Source organism: Ipomoea nil, unplaced genomic scaffold (genome assembly GCF_001879475.1).
Source record: "Ipomoea nil cultivar Tokyo-kokei standard unplaced genomic scaffold, Asagao_1.1 scaffold1259, whole genome shotgun sequence".
NCBI classification, from domain to species: Eukaryota; Viridiplantae; Streptophyta; class Magnoliopsida; order Solanales; family Convolvulaceae; genus Ipomoea; species Ipomoea nil.
The window spans coordinates 3,166,255-3,181,561 of NW_017617687.1; positions in this window are offsets into that span (position 1 = coordinate 3,166,255).

Genomic DNA, 15,307 nt, shown 5'->3' on the forward strand with positions numbered 1-15,307 from the left:
TGTAACGACTGTTACATGCAACACGTCAAACTTGCTTAGAATAAATCACTATTTAAGCTTGAGAAGTTTGAGTCACATGCATACGTGAGAACACACTAAACCCGGATGATTAAGATTAACTGTGAATAGTAAACGGGTTAGTCGGATGAGATAGATAGATATAGCAAATAAAGTAAGTGCGGTATGTAAATGAGAGAGGCAATTTATAGTGGTTCGGAAGTGGCGTAATCTTCCTAGTCCACTTTTCTCCTTTCACGTCTAGGAGAAATTCACTATTTTCCACACACAGTTACAATAGTGAACAAGTGCTACACAGGCACTTCCTCCGGATGTCTTGCACACAGCTACACCCTACTCCGAGTGTCTCGCACACAGCTACACTCAACTCCGAGTATTTCGCACACAGCTATACTCAACGCCAACTAAGTGTTTTGCACACAGCTACACTCACTAGAGTATTTTGCACACAGCTATACTCTTTCTACAGTTTACAAATACAAGGATTTGTATTTCTCTCTCCAACTAGATTTTGAGACTATTCAGACTAAGTCTCTTTGAATATTTGAGCACTAGCACTTTTGAATTTTGCACTTGTATTCTATCTCGTTTTTCTCTGTTCTTCTCACGCTCTTTGTCTTCAAGTCTTCATGGCTTTTTATACTCAATCAAATATATCCGTTGGAGTGGGATAATTTGATATTTGAATTTTGAATCTTCATAGTCTGATATTGTTGACAGTAGATCTTCAATTTTGATTTGATTTGTCAACTTGCCTGACAAAGTAATTATTTCTAGCACAACTTTGATTTTCTAGTTGTTTCTAAAAATATTACTTTAATTGTCAATTTGAATATCCAACGAATCTTTGAAATAAATTCATCTGATAGAATTTATTTCTAGGATAAGTTTTTATATTCATGCCTTCATAAATATTTTTCCGTTCTTGATCAAATGTCTTTCAGGCAATTTTGGAGTCTTGTGGCATGTGGGTGGACTTGGAGTAAATTCCTTCGAATTTATCCAATTTCTGATCATCTTGCTCTTTTGCCACATTGTGCTCCTTTGACTTGAACATCGTGCTCCTTGACTTTGAGCATTTTGCTTCTTTCGATACATTGTGCTCTTTTGACAGCATTGTGCTTCTTAGACAGCATTGTGCTTCTTAGACAACATTGTGCTTCTTCGCATTGTGCTCCTTAGCGGCATTGTGCTTCTTAGCAGAATTGGTCACATTTTGCTCCTTTGGTGAGCATCGTGCTCCTTCGGACACATTGTGCTCTTTTGATAAGCATCGTGCTCCTTCGGACACATTGTGTTCTTTTGAACACATCGTGCTCCTTTAGCACACATTGTGCTCTTTTGAACACATCGTGCTCCTTTAGCACACATTGTGCTCTTTTGAACACATCGTGCTCCTTCAAAAATCTGCCTTAAAAATATAGGTCATTGGGGAGGAATCGATCTTGGGTGTGATCGTTTAGAGTAAGGACCTCTACCATTTCGCCGTTAGGCTCAACCAGTTATTCCTTGCAACGCCATTTCTTTATGCTTCTTTCACGGATGAATACTCGTAGGACCAAAATTAATTTCTCAAATTAATTTTGTTCTTCCTATGGTAGATTCCTTCTGATTTCAATATTCTGATTTATGATGCTTGTACTAAAGACTTAAAAACAAAGGGGATCTAAAGATACATTTGGCTCATCAAAACTTACAAAAATATTCCTATCAATTTTCCCCCTTTTTGATGACGCCAAAACCTATACTCAGTCATTTGGCTTGTCTTTTAAAACAATTATTTTTCAAAAGATTTTATTTTCATTGACATAGCCAAGATGAGTTTAACAAATGATTTTGACTCTAGGAAAGGTATTTTTAGCCACTATATTCCTATTTCGCATTTTTGGAATTTTAATGATAATGAATTTTTTTTTTGCATTTTTCCAATTTATGCGATTTGATACATTCTAAGCTAAAAATATATCCTTTCAAGACAAATAAAAAAATTAAGAATCAACTTAATAGCATCATAAACAGATAATTCAAATCATTTCAAATTGTTTCATGGGTTCATGTACCCATGGACCACAAAAATTGTACCAATCATACAAATCATCTAATCACTTTGTTTCTCTTTTTCTTGAGCACATTGTTAATATGGTTCTGAACATCAAAGAAATTGTCACTAATGGCAAAGTTGTTGCATACCTGCCCAACTGAATAGTAGTTGAAAGCTTCAGTGATGTTGCTCCCGGGCAGTATACCTTCCTCATACCATATGATGCACTCTTCTAGACTTTTTCCATCTTGTAGCTCGGCATCATTGACTTTGATGTAGTCCCTTAGAACCATAATCATCAAGGCTCTAGCATAGCTTTGAATTCTTCTGAAATTTTCACTTGAAACCCACATGTTTTGATCACTAGGACCACTTTTCTTCATTCCTTTTGGTAGATCATTCAAAGTCACCAACTTTGGCATTTCAACTCTACCATCTCTCGGTGTGGATTCCAAATAAAGAGCTGCACGGTTGTACCAATTTATTTGCTCAATGTTTCCCCCTGCACACACAATATCACGAAAAGAACGGTTAGTGGTATTTGCACTGCTTGATCCTCCTGGACTGCCAGCTTCACCACCACCGAACCAATACTCCAATCCTCCTTTTCTTGGTGCATTTCTTCCAGCAGATCTGCCTCCTCCACCTCTACTACTGCTTGTGCCAACATTTCTGCTAGCCATGGCAGTCATCATCATCTCAATCATGCTCTCCAAATGACTGAATCTCTCTTCCTCCTTTTTGGCGTAATCAAGAAGTGTATGAACCGATTCACGAAGAGATGAGATGGATTCGGAAATATTCTCATAAGAGCCCCCGAAGACAGCCCACTTTGGTGTTAACTGAGATGAGATCCGTGTGGACATCACTAATCTGCTTTTCATGTTGATGAAGAACATTAAGAATACTTTGGCTTTGGTTCACGGCAATTGCTTCATTTGCCTTTCCAGAATTCTTGAGGATTTGTGAAAGTTGGATATAGAACTCATTGAGTTGCCCTTTGACATTGTGATTCAAACTTCCAACTTGTCTTTCAAGTGCTTGGTGGGTATCAATCAAATGTTGTTGACTTCTCCGATTTTCATCAAAAGATGCTTCGAATTTTCCACCTTGAATATTGACAACTTGATCCACATGAGTGTAGATCCCTTGAAACATGTTCTCCATTCGGTCAACAAGGCTTAAGACAACTTTCTCCAGATTTTCTAATTTCTCATTTGTAGGTGTGCCATCAAGTACTTGCTCTTCTCGGGATGAGGGAAAACACCTTGCTCTTTCTTGAGCAAAATCGGCTTCAAGCATGTGAGATTGAGCTTGATTTTCCACTATATTTCCTTCCCTTTCCGGAGTAAGTAACACGTGAGTGTCACCATGTGCACTTTCTGCATTAATAGATTGAATTTCCTCCGTATGTTGACTAGCTTGCATGGCATTTTGGTCTTGACTTATTTCAGTGAGATTTAACACACTCACATCATATAAGCCACTATCCATTAAGTGTACACCATACGTGACATTTTCTTCAACATCCCTTGTCACAAATTCGGCCATATCAACTAAGAAATTTTCTTCAGTAGGCAAATCACCTTGAACAGTGCAGTCAACAGTACCTTCGGCCAATTTGGCTTTCAATTTGTTCACAAATGCTCCATTTACCGTAGACAACAAGGTTGCATGGCAAACATCAAAATTGCCAATCCAATTTAGTGAAAACAATTCTTCTTCATGCATACTTGGTCCCTTATTCATCAACTCATCATAAGGACCAAGTCTCCATTTTCTCCAACTTAGGACTCTACGGTATTCATTCACTAATACACAGTCTAATCCTTCAACTTGATGAATCTCCTCATTCAACATTGTTTCCAATTCGGCAATTTGGGAAAAAGGATTTAAGAGACTTTGGCTTGCATTTGGGTTAAGACATGTGGTAGGATTTTGGCTTGTGGTAGGGTTAAGGCTTGAGGTAGGGTTATGGCTTGTGTTTGGATTTTGGCTTGATGTAGGGTTTTCATGGGATTGAGAGGGTAGACCAAGAATTTCTGCAACTGGTCTTTTTCTAGCTGGGATACCTCTCGGCTTCCTCTTTCTTTTGGAATTTAGATCACTAATCACTTCATGATCTTTAAACAAGATTCTATTACTCCCAAAAGGCTTCTTTGACCTCATAGTCAACCCTTTTCCTTTGATAATCTCACCAATGAGCAAACCGAACCCTAATATACGGTTGAACTTCCCATTCCTTATTTTTGCACCTTTCACAAAGTGTGCAATTCGGCTCAAGACAAGCTTACTCCAATCACTCCTAACAACATTCATGATAGCATGTACATAACCAATTCTTACGGGTGAAATATCTTCTATGCTATTTAATTTGCACAACACACATTTGTAGAGAATTTTAACAAGCATTTCATACTCCAACTTCAACTCAGATTTTTGACCGGAAAGATTTGGTTCGAGAGAGGCATTCTCATTCCGAATTTCTGTCCAAATTTCCGTATGATCATATAGGTGAACATCTAAGTCCAACAGTGGTTGTTCTGGACTAGATATGGGCAGTCCAAAGGTTGTGTGTAACTCGTGTTCATCAATGGTGATGAGAGTTCCATTCACGGTGGACTCAATGGTCCATCCAACAACCTTGGCATTCATATAAAACTCTGCTACATCTTCATCATAAAATCCAGAATATGAGTAAGAACATAACCTCATTAGATTGCTTTGTTGAAGTGCATTGATGATTCTTTGTGCAAGAGGAGAGTTCTTGGCTTCTTTGAGGAATCCTTGAGGGTCAAAACTTCCTCCGGCCTTGATTCCCACTGCTAGCTTTGCAAGGTTGAGTTGTGTGGTGTGTCCTTCATTCGGTTGTGAGCTTGTATCTCCAATGGTGGCCATGATGCGATTGATATTTTTAGGGAGATTTGAGGGATTGAGAATTTTTGGAAGAAGAGGTTTGTATTTCGGCTATGGAAGATGAAAAGCTTTTGAAAATTTGAGTGTAATGGTGGCTTCTCCAACCGATTGGGTAGAAAAGAGGTGTCTTTACACAAATATCCTCACAATTAAATGTTGACTTTTAATAAGTGAGGGGTATTTTTGATATTCCAATAGCTTCCAACCTTTGACCTAACTGATAGTTAGTTTAGGTTATATATTCTCCATCCAATTTGTCTGCTGATGTGGCGCCAAAAATTTAGATACTCGGACTGATTTTACCTGAAATAAAATTCAAAGAGCACTAAATCTGTTCGAAAATAATATGTATGTATCTACACGTTTTTATGTAGATGGAAGGGAGAGAAATCTATTCTTTCTAGACTATTTATTGTGCACAACTACCATAAAAAGGTGTTCTCATTTAAGACATTCTATCATCACACCATCTTATCACTCTTAAATGGTAAGATTTGGCATATCTAGATGATTTCTACTTGTACAAATGTATATAGATATACGGTTAGAAAGATATATAAGCACTATGTGCTTTAACACAATTTAATAGATATAGGTGGACATTAAAAAGATGTGACAATTTTTTGCATGTGTGACACATAGGCACGAAAATTTAAATCAGATAAAGTATCGAAATATCAGATGGAAAATTGAGCTTATAAATAGAATAGAGTTTAGAAACTTAGCTCAATTCAATCATGCCCATTTCGTGTCTCAATTTCGAAAATCTTGATTCACACAAAGGCTTTGTGAGAATATCAGCTAATTGATTCTCGGTCGGGATATATTCGATTGATAATTCCTTCTTTTCAACATGATCCCGAATAAAATGATGTCTCACATCAATGTGTTTTGTTCTTGAATGCAACACGGGATTATGTGTTATGGCAATAGCACTTGTATTGTCACACAATATATTGACATTTTCACAATTCACGGCATAATCTTTCAGCTGTTGTTTCATCCAAAGAATTTGCGCACAACAACTTCCAGCAGCTATATATTCAGCTTCGGCTGTACTTGTAGCTATGGAGTTTTGCTTTTTGCTGAACCATGAAACCAACCTTCCCCCTAAGAACTGGCACGTTCCTGAGGTACTTTTGCGATCGATTTTACATCCTGCAAAATCTGCATCTGAGAAACCAGTTAGTGTAAAGTTACCTTCTTTGGGATACCATAATCCCACATTTGCTGTTCCTTTTAAGTATCGGATGATTTTCTTGGTAGCAAGAAGATGACTCTCTTTTGGCTTTGACTGGAACCTAGCACATACTCCCACTGAGTAAGATATATCTGGTCGACTTGCAGTGAGGTATAGTAATGATCCAATCATTCCTCGATATTTTGTTTCGTCAACATCCTTGCCTTCATCATCTTTATCTAATCGTGAAGATGTGCTCATCGGGATCTTGATTGAGGACTTTCCATCTTGACCGAATTTCCTTATCAGATCTTTTGTGTACTTGGCCTGATTGATGAATATTCCTTCGCTGAGTTGCTTTACTTGTAGTCTAAGAAAGTAATTCAATTCTCCCATCATGCTCATCTCAAACTTATTCTGCATGAGCTTAGAAAATTTCTCACAAAGAATTTTATTAGTACTTCCAAAGATAATATCATCAACATAAATTTGTACTAATAAAATGTGATCATTTTCTTGAATTCTAAATAAGGTTTTATCAACAAGGCCTTTTGTGAAACCACAGTTAATTAGGAACGTTGATAGGGTGTCATACCAAGCTCTCGGTGCTTGTTTTAACCCATATAACGCCTTCTTTAATCTGTAGACCTTATTAATATCACCTTTTACCTCGAAACCGGGAGGTTGCTCAACATAGACTTCCTCTTCAAGTAATCCGTTTAAAAATGCACTTTTCACGTCCATTTGATAGACAGTGAAATTCTTGTATGCGGCATAAGCTAGAAATATTCTGATGGCTTCTAGTCTTGCAACGGGTGCAAATGTTTCATCGAAATCTATGCCTTCTTCTTGTGAATATCCTTTTGCCACTAAACGTGCTTTATTTCGAATGACGATTCCATCCTCATTAGCTTTATTCCGAAAGACCCATTTTGTTCCAATTACATTGTAATTTTCAGGTCTTGGAACTAATTCCCATACGTCATTTCTCTTAAACTGTTCAAGCTCTTCTTGCATTGCATTGATCCAATCTGGATCACTTAGTGCTTCTTCAATGCTTATGGGCTCCACCTGAGAAAGAAAACAAGAGAATAAAGAATTTATACTTGAGGACCTTGTTTTTACTCCTTCTCGTGGATCTCCAATCACTAGCTCTGGAGGGTGATTTTTGAGCCATCTCAAGTCAGGTTGTAGATTATGTGAGCTTTCCACGTTTCCCTGTTCAGTAGGTAAATTGGAGGTAGACACATTTTGCTCATCAGATTGATCTCCAGTTTGTGTATTGACTTGAGAGTTTTGATTTTCCACGTGTGCATCTTCATTGGCTTCCACGTGTTCTTCACTATTGCAATCAATATCCAATTGCTCCATACCCTGTACAATTTGATCTTTAAAAGATATGTCAGCATCATTAAATGATTTTTCAACTTGACAAATCTCCTGATCATTTTTGTTGCTTTGGGTTTCCTTCATATGAGCTTCATCAAATGTGACATGAATTGATTCTTCTACCACCATTGATTTCTTGTTCAATACTCTAAATGCTTTACTGGTAGATGAATATCCCAAAAATATTCCTTCATCTGCACGCTCATCAAAAGTCTTTAGATATGTTTTACCATTTTTAAGAATAAAACATTTGATACCAAAAGTATGGAAATAGTTGAGTTTAGGTTTTCTCCCTTTCCATAATTCGTACGGAGTCTTATTGTAAGACTTATGTATCAAGCTCCGATTTTGTGTGTAGCAAGCGGTGTTGATTGCTTCAGCCCAATATCTTTTAGGTAGCTCGGCTGACGTAATCATCACTCGTGCGGCTTCCTTTAGCGTTCTATTTCTTCTTTCGGCTACACCGTTTTGTTGAGGTGTACGTGCGGTAGATAGTTGATGTAGAATTCCTTGGGAATTGCAGTAGGCTTCAATCACTTGATTCACGAACTCAGTTCCACGATCCGTTCGGATTTTTGCAATTTTCAAGTCTTTCTCATTTTGTAGTAGCTTCAGTAGCTCTGGCAACTTTTGCTCCACTTCATTTTTCTTTTTGAGAAATATTGTCCATGTGTACCTGGAAAAGTCATCAACAACAACTAGTGTATATTTCTTACCACTTAGACTTGCTGGGTCTACTGGACCAAATAGATCCATGTGTAGTAGACTTAGCGGTCTTGTTGTAGATTCTTGAGCTTTGGATTTGAAAGATGTCTTGACTTGCTTTCCTCTTTGGCAAGCATCACATATTTGATCTTTCTTGTAGACAATGTCGGGCAGACCTTCAACTAATTTGTTTCTTGCTAGCTTGTTGATAGTTTTGAAGTTTAGATGATTCAACTTCTTGTGCCATTCCCAACTTGTTGCGTGTGAGTTGTTTGCTAGTAGACACACTGATTCTTTTGTTGTGTTCCAATCCACAACGTACATATTTTTCTTTCTTATTCCTTCGAGAACAACTTCTCCGGTGGAATTATTTTTCACTTGGCACTTCTCTTTGAAGAACTCTACTAGATATCCTTTGTCACAAAATTGACTTGTACTCAACAAGTTGAATTTTAGACCTTCAACAAATGATACATCTTCGATTTTCAAACCATTTCGAAATATTGTACCGATTCCTTTTGTTATGCCGTATCGTTCATTTCCACCGAATACGACTTTTGGTCCTTCGATATTTTTAAGATTCACAAGACTTGATTTATTTCCAGTCATGTGTCTAGAACATCCACTATCGAAGTACCAAACTTCCTGCAAATGAATTAAACATTTTTAGGTACCCAACTTGACTTGGGTCCTTGGGTGTTAGTCATTTTTGGTACCCAAATCCACCTTGTACTCACTGATCTAAGTTTAGGTGATTGGTAACCATTAAACACATTATAATCATATTTAATTTTTGAAAACATTTTTTGTGCCGGTTTTTGAAAATTGACTCGATTTCTTGGCACTTGGGAAGAAGATTGTTTGAGCCTATGAAAGACATTAAATCTGGATTTAGTCCATGGTTTAATATTTCCAAACCAATCTTGTTTAGAGGGATAAAATCTTCCTGCCCCAATCCTCGGAGTTCTTCCCATTCTCCTATGAGGACTTTGTGCACTCGACTCATTGGTATGTTTCCATGTTGGAACAAACTTTTGCATTTTATTTGACTGCATTGGCGAATTAAATTGTCTTTGAGGCTTCGGCCTAGCAGTAACATTTTTGGCATTAGTTTGGTAACCAATTCCTTGTCTCATTGTGCTTTCTTGACCTTTTACAAATTTTACTACTTGGACTTTATTATTTAAAGTAGTAGTAGAATTGGTCAATTTCTCGGAGGCTTGAGAACACGATGGATCATAACCAAGTCCGGTTTTATCACTTGAGGGTTTTTGCATATTTACCATTTTGTCCATTATTTTGGATGAATGCGTAAATGTTGCTATAACCTCTCTGAGGTTGTGTTCTCTCACTTCCCTTGATTTACACTCTTCTTGAAGACAAATAATTTTATCTTTCAAGTCTTTCACTTCAAGCAGAGCATTTTGCAAATTTTCATTTAATTGATCCTTTTCAAGAATCAGATGATTATTGCGCTCTTTGAGTTGAGAGTGAGTGTCCATTACGGTTTGACGTTCTTCCATTAAGTGAAAGAGGGACTCTCTAGAAAATGAAGAATTAACAGAGTCATAAGATTTAGATGTTACCTCATTTTCTTCATGTCCATTAGCCATAAGACACATGTCCTCGTGTGGTGTATTGTTGGAGATGCTCATGCAAAGCATTGCATTGTCATCCTTTGAGGTGTCACTTTCATCACTTGAAGATTCTTCTGACTCACTTATTTCAAGTGGGTCACTGATGAGTGCTTTTCTTCTTTCTTTTAATCTTTTATCTTTGGGCTTGAATTCTTCCTGTTGAGGGTTAGTAACATTTGTGTACTGACTTTCACTCACCTTGGGATATGGACAACTTGCTGCAAAGTGTCCCGGTTTTCTACAGTTGTAACACAAATTTGAATCTTCCTCAATAATTTCTTTCTTCGAATTCTTCGTTGTATTCCATGATTTTCCTTGTGGATTTTTCTTGTAGTTGCTTCTCTTCATGAATTTCCTGAATTTCTTGACAAAGAGAGCAAATTGATCATTAGGCAATAATTCAACATTTTGTACTGACCTTGAGGTTGATGGTTGCTCGGCTATAAGCGCGTTGTTCTTTTCTTCATGATCTTCCTCTTATCTTGATTTCATCTCAAATTCATAAGCTTTTAGATCACTAAAGAGCTTATCGGTTGATAGGGTTTTTAGATCCCTATGATCTCTCATGGCTGTGACCTTCATGTCCCATGTAGATGGTAGACCACGTAGAATTTTGAGTGAGATTTCTTTTTGATTAATATCTTTTCCAAGATCATTAATCTCTCCTAAGATTTTGGCAAATCTTGTTTCCATGTCGGTAATATTCTCGCCGGTTAGCATTTTGAAATCCTCGAATTTCTTTAATGCTATAGTGAGTTTATTATCCTTTTCTTGTTCGTCTCCTTCACCAATTTGAATGAGCGTTTCCCAAACTTCCTTTGCGGATTGACACTTTCGAACTTTTGGAAATATCGTGTCATCGATAGATTTAAACAAAATATCCTTGGCAATATTGTCCAAGTTATTTCTTGTTCTATCTTCACGAGACCATTCCACTTTCGGTTTTGGAATGTATTGTGGAGTGTCACTTGTTTGTACGGATGAAGTGTTGACTTGCAAAATCTCAATAGGACCACTTGTAACCACTTCCCACATTTCATCATGTAATGCGGATAAATGTACCTGCATACGAATTTTCCAATCATCAAATTTTTCTAGGGAAAAATAATAAATTTTGGGCAAGAGCATTATCTCTTTTCATCATCTTGATTTTTTTCGAGATCTGTCTAGCAGTCAAAATTGACTCAAATAGACAACCGCTCTGATACCAATTGTTGGTCCCGATAGGGTGGTGAAAGTCTAGAGGGGGGGTGAATAGACTTTCAAGCTTTTTCAAATTAAATAACTCTTTGGTAACTTCAACTCTAAGTAACATGTAAATAGAGCACGTTTGTACTGCACAGCGGAATAATAGTAAAGAGTTATGCCCAACTAGTAAATTAAGTGTGCAGGTATAAGTAAGTTAGGTACAAATGATATGTAAAGTGACAGAGATATCTTGAATATATAAAGGAGATGGTTCACTCAATATATAATGACAATATTCAAGATTGTAAATAAATATCGTATCACGTCGAACGTGTAACGACTGTTACATGCAACACGTCAAACTTGCTTAGAATAAATCACTATTTAAGCTTGAGAAGTTTGAGTCACATGCATACGTGAGAACACACTAAACCCGGATGATTAAGATTAACTGTGAATAGTAAACGGGTTAGTCGGATGAGATAGATAGATATAGCAAATAAAGTAAGTGCGGTATGTAAATGAGAGAGGCAATTTATAGTGGTTCGGAAGTGGCGTAATCTTCCTAGTCCACTTTTCTCCTTTCACGTCTAGGAGAAATTCACTATTTTCCACACACAGTTACAATAGTGAACAAGTGCTACACAGGCACTTCCTCCGGATGTCTTGCACACAGCTACACCCTACTCCGAGTGTCTCGCACACAGCTACACTCAACTCCGAGTATTTCGCACACAGCTATACTCAACGCCAACTAAGTGTTTTGCACACAGCTACACTTAGCAACTACGAGTGTTTTGCACACAGCTACACTCACTAGAGTATTTTGCACACAGCTATACTCTTTCTACAGTTTACAAATACAAGGATTTGTATTTCTCTCTCCAACTAGATTTTGAGACTATTCAGACTAAGTCTCTTTGAATATTTGAGCACTAGCACTTTTGAATTTTGCACTTGTATTCTATCTCGTTTTTCTCTGTTCTTCTCACGCTCTTTGTCTTCAAGTCTTCATGGCTTTTTATACTCAATCAAATATATCCGTTGGAGTGGGATAATTTGATATTTGAATTTTGAATCTTCATAGCCTGATATTGTTGACAGTAGATCTTCAATTTTGATTTGATTTGTCAACTTGCCTGACAAAGTAATTATTTCTAGCACAACTTTGATTTTCTAGTTGTTTCTAAAAATATTACTTTAATTGTCAATTTGAATATCCAACGAATCTTTGAAATAAATTCATCTGATAGAATTTATTTCTAGGATAAGTTTTTATATTCATGCCTTCATAAATATTTTTCCGTTCTTGATCAAATGTCTTTCAGGCAATTTTGGAGTCTTGTGGCATGTGGGTGGACTTGGAGTAAATTCCTTCGAATTTATCCAATTTCTGATCATCTTGCTCTTTTGCCACATTGTGCTCCTTTGACTTGAACATCGTGCTCCTTGACTTTGAGCATTTTGCTTCTTTCGATACATTGTGTTCTTCTGACAGCATTGTGCTTCTTAGACAACATTGTGCTTCTTAGGTGGCATTGTGCTTCTTCGCATTGTGCTCCTTAGCGGCATTGTGCTTCTTAGCAGAATTGGTCACATTTTGCTCCTTTGGTGAGCATCGTGCTCCTTTAGCACACATTGTGCTCTTTTGATAAGCATCGTGCTCCTTCGGACACATTGTGCTCTTTTGAACACATCGTGCTCCTTTAGCACACATTGTGCTCCTTTGAGCACACATCGAGCTCCTTCAAAATATAGGCCCTTGGGGGGGAATCAATCTCGGGTGTGATCGTTTAGAATAAGGACCTCTACCATTTCGTCGTTAGGCTCATCCAATTATTCCTTGCAACGCCATTGCTTTATGCTTCTTTCACGGATGAATACTCGTAGGACCAAAATTAATTTCTCAAATTAATTTTGTTCTTCCTATGGTAGATTCCTTCTGATTTCAATATTCTGATTTATGATGCTTGTACTAAAGACTTAAAAATAAAGGGGATCTAAAGATACATTTGGCTCATCAAAACTTACAAAAATATTCCTATCACATTGATTGTTTGGCATCATTATAATTCTTGCTGCATATGTTGCCCGTAGAGACATCAAATAGAGATCCTGCATTTTGTGTTCCACATTAGTTTTTTTTTTTTTTTTTTTTTTTTGTGTCAGACAATTTGAATAACACAAATATGTAAAGTATTAAATGAACATATATTTTGTTTCTGTTTCTTTGGAACAAATCTACATTTCCAGTCTGGATCCCCCAGGTAGGTTTCCATGTGTCTCATGGCATATAAACCACAGTCAATCTTGTTAGCTGAGGATCTCCAACCCATTTTAACCAGTTCAACAGTGAGTTTCTTCACATTTTCTTGCATATTTTTCATTCCATTTTTTTCCAGAAACAATGCAAATGCATTTTGCTGCAAGTCAGATGTAATTAGATATGCATTATAGGTGCATTGGTTTTGAACATTGAAGTAAGTAATTAGAGAACTTACAAGCAACTGTGGACATTCACCATACTTGTGGGAAACTTTTAGCCCTTTGAGGAGTGGCATGTTGTCAATGATTTCAAGCATTTACGTAATGAAATTGAAGCACATGACAAAGTGATTATGCCGGTAAACGAGAAAGAATACATGTTTTGATTTTTAAACAAATTATAAAACTGTAGTAGTGTGTTTAATCGTAAATATAATATTTGAAAAGAAATGATTACCAACTGTGCATCACTAATATCCAAATTCCCCATGTTTTGTATTTCAGTGGTTAAACACTGCTCAAAGTCCTCTTGTTTATATTCCTGGTTTAGTTGACCCCAATTTGTTGGACTGTCAAGTTGGAGCTGTAGAAAATACATTTTATATTAGAGGAGTTTATTCATAAGAAAACTCGCATAATATACAAATAGTAATTGGGATTGCTTACAAAAGCCTGTGCTGTGAAGAATATCCTTTTTGGCTAATCAATCCCACAGCTTGGATCCAACATGTTCAATCTTAGACACCAAACATCTAAGAATATACTCTCAAGTTCAGCACTTCTCAAGGTTTGGAATTGCTCCCTGTTGATATAGTATCCCTCATGGCCAAATAGTTGTTCACTTCCAGATATATAAATAAATAAATATATATATATATATATATATATATATATATATATATATATATATATATATATATATATATATAGGCTTCGGATCCCATGAGGTCACTTAGATGGGTGAGATAATGGGGCCTCATCTCATCCATTAAATCATAACATATCAAAGGGTGAGATTGAAAGAGATTTATTTTCCATCTATGGTAGTAGTCTATGCATAAGGGTGTATAAGTAATTGTAATATTGGAGCTATATATGGTTAGGAATAGATTGGAATATATTCCATGCTAAGGATCAACTAATTATGGTGTTGAATAATATATTTACGGTTATAAATTATTGTTGATAGAGTGTGAGTTGTATTTAAACATTTGTACTCAGCAATAGTGTTTTGCGGTGTGATATCTCCTCAACAATGAAGGTGCAACCGAAAAGAGGTATGTGCAACCTTAATAGAAGCGTGTTATGGGTTATGTTCTGTCTGTGCAACCATTTAGTTAAGTCGGTGCGTTGAGTTAAGAACCCAACGCACAAGCCCAAAAACTAAACCGAACAAACGTCAGACCTACTAGAATCCAGTGTAAATTTTAAACCAAAAAAAAAAAAAAAAACACCCCTTATAAACCCCAATCGCACAGACCATAACAACAAAAAGCACCAAATAAATATATAAAATAACAACACACCAACAGTTAATAGATCATAACATGTTACAATTAAAATACACATACCAAAATTGCTTTACGTAAAAAAAAACAAAAACTAAGCTATAAAAATATGGTAAAAGTTTGCCTCAATTCTAGTTGACAGTCCAAATAAGAGATATTTGGCCTGAAAACTTGTCAACCTATTTGTGACACAACGCACAAGACGAACACATAAAATGCACACAGAAAAACTTCATAACACAACACAAACTTCTGTTCATTAATTTTTAAATTGAATAACGGAATCAACATGCAACAAAAACCACAACCATACCGCTGATTGATCATACCCGTCATAACAAAGAATTTAAGCCAAACGCACACACGGGAAAACAAATTGCACACACAGCATAACAAAGAATTGAAGCCAAATGCACACACCGGAAAACAAATTGCACACACCCGATACAATACCATAATT